The sequence below is a fragment of the Lupinus angustifolius genome, chromosome LG16 (genome assembly GCF_001865875.1).
Source record: "Lupinus angustifolius cultivar Tanjil chromosome LG16, LupAngTanjil_v1.0, whole genome shotgun sequence".
NCBI lineage: Eukaryota > Viridiplantae > Streptophyta > Magnoliopsida > Fabales > Fabaceae > Lupinus > Lupinus angustifolius.
The window spans coordinates 7,933,815-7,936,755 of record NC_032024.1 but is presented as its reverse complement, the minus strand read 5'-3'; positions in this window follow the sequence as shown (position 1 = coordinate 7,936,755).

Here is a 2,941-nt window from a genome sequence, read left to right as displayed (position 1 = left end):
GAATTAGAAAAATGTATGCATAACAAGAATAATCGTCTGTGAATGATATGCAGTATTGTTGACCATTCCAAGAAGCCGTAGGGAATGACCCACAAATATCCGTATGTATCAATTCTAAGACGTCCGAAGTTCTATATGCACCAGATTTTGATTGTTTGGTCTGTTTTCCTTTTATGCATTGAACGCAAACATTAAGGTTTGTGAAGTCAATGGAATCCAAAATCCCATCTGACACAAGACGCTCAATTCTCTTTTGAGAAATGTGACCTAGGCGCTTGTGCCATAATGCACCTGAATTATTAATTTCAATTTTACGCTTAGTACCACGTGATTCCACATTTAGGGTTTCGCTATAATCAGCTATAGTATTCAGCATATAAAGATTATNTGTCATTTAACATAAGTGAACCAGTTCCAATAACATTTGAATTTAAAGACAATTGAACCGAATTGTTTCCAAAAGAACAACAATAACCAAATTTGTCCAAATAAGAAATATAAATTAAATTCTGTCTAAAAGACGGTACAACAAAAGTGTCTTTCAAATCCAAATAAAAACCAGTACATAATAACAATTTAAAATGCCCTATAGCTTCCACTTCTACCGACTTTCCATCGCCAACGTAGATGTATCTTTCAACATAATTAGGCTTTCAGTAGCTCAAACAACCCTGCATTGAAACACTGATGTTAGAAGTTGAACCGGAATCTAACCACCAAGTGTTTTCAGGTACTGAAGTTAAATTGACCCCAGAACAGACCAAAGTAACAAATGTACCTTTCTTAGCACGCTAGGCGTGATACTTTGCACATTTCTTCTTTTGATGTCCAGTTCCTTTGCAAAAGTAACAAACATCAGTCTGCTTCTGCTTCTTTTGCACTTGACCCTTAGCAGCTTCATTCTTGGGCTCTGGAGTGATTTTCCTTTTGCCTTTGTCTTTAGAGGTACTAACATAATGGGCACTTTCAGTCCTTTCTCGCTTCATCCTTTCATCTTCTTGCACACAAAATGAAATGAGCTCATTTAGAGTCCATTTCTCTCTTTGACAGTTATAAGATATCTTAAAGTGACTGAATTGTGCAAGAAGGGAAAGCAAGACCAAATGTATGAGTACGTCTTCCGATATCTCAAGCTTAAGGGCCTTAAGTTTTGAAGCAATATTAGACATCCCCATAATGTATTCCCTTATGTTTTCCTTGCCTTGATACCTCATGGAAATCAAGTTCTATAACAGAGTAATTGTTTCTGCCTTATCGCTCTTTGCAAAACATTTTTTCAATCTCAGCAAGGAAAACTTTGGCACTGTTTATCTCATCCGAGATAGTACCCCTAAAGACCTCTGGAATGCCGTGCTTAATAATCATCATACTCATGCGATTAGAGCGATTCCACTTTTCATAATCCTTCATCTCTTCAGAGGCACTGAATTTCGAAGGAGAAGGGGGTTGCTCTACCCTTAATGCATAGTCTAGATCCATGTAGCAAAGAACAATTTCCATGTTCTCTTTCCAGTCCTTAAAATTTTCTCCATTAAGGACCGTAACTGAATTCAAATTTGCAGATATAGAAGCAATTGATGTAGTTTGATCAGACAAAAGACAAAATATTAAAATATGCTCACAACTTAAAATTATCAATATGCTTAAACAATGGTATGTCCTAATCAAGATACCCAGTGCACCATTAATATCAAGTCTTTGGACAGTGCTGTTAACTGCAAGTGGTACTCTTGTTGTAATGATCAAACATTTATTATAAGGCATGTCAACTGATGAATCCCTCTTTGGATTGATTCATCATTCACATCTATAAAGAATTTAGAATTATAACATGTTTATCATCACATGTGTGTATGATCTTCGGCCAAATATTAACTTTCCTTTGGGCCACTCAATACTCGCATGAATAATCATACACACTTACATCCAATATTCCTCATGAGTTATATCCATGAAAGGGGTCACTTTGGCGACATTTCATTTCAATTGGCTCACTTGAAATAACAGACAACTTAATGGACAACTTAATGGACAACCAAATAACAATTAAAGTCAATGCACAAAGATACCAAATCCCCACAAATCTTATTGTACTCTCGCTTGGGCAAGGTACTCTCGCGTGGGAGAGGTACACTCGCCTGGGCGAGGTACTCTCGCTTGGGCTCAATAGAAGGCAAAGCTTCTGTCCAGTTCTCGCTTGGGCGAGGAACCCTCGCTTGGGCGAGCTTACTCTCGCTTGAGCACAATAGAAGCCAATGCTTCTGTTTAGCTCTCGCTTGGGCGAGCCACTCTCGCTTGGGTGAGCCACTCTTGCTTGGGCTAGCATTTTCTCGCTTGAGCGAGAGCTTCGCGACAGAACACGAACATTGTGATTTCTGTATCGTTCTTCTCCGAAAAATCACCCAAAAATTCAAGAAAACACCTGAAAAACATTGATTCATTTCAAATCTCTATATATATATATACACACATATTTGAAAAGCATGAATTTGTATCCTAATAAATTCAATTGGACAGATAAATCATCAAACCCTAAATTAATCCAAATTAAGGAAGAATAACAAAAAAAACTAATTTCACTCATGAATCAAATTAGGGCGGCTCTGATACCACTTGTTGGAAATTTTCTATCTATAATCCTTAGATTGAACGCGGAAATCCTTATGATCATGTCTTCGTTCCCATAACCCAATGTTTATGCCCATACATAAACCCAAATGGAACAACCATGATCCAGACTGAAGAAACCCCAACTGATTTCATGGTGAAGAAGAAGAACATACATTGATTAGCCATTTGGAATCTCAAAGGTATGTGGGTGTGATGATCTTCCAGATGTTAGAGCCTGATGGTTTTCCTTCTACTTCTATAGAGGGGAATTAGAAAGCCAAGTTAGAGTGTGTTGCTTGATGATGTTGTTGCCTTATGGTTACCTTTATGG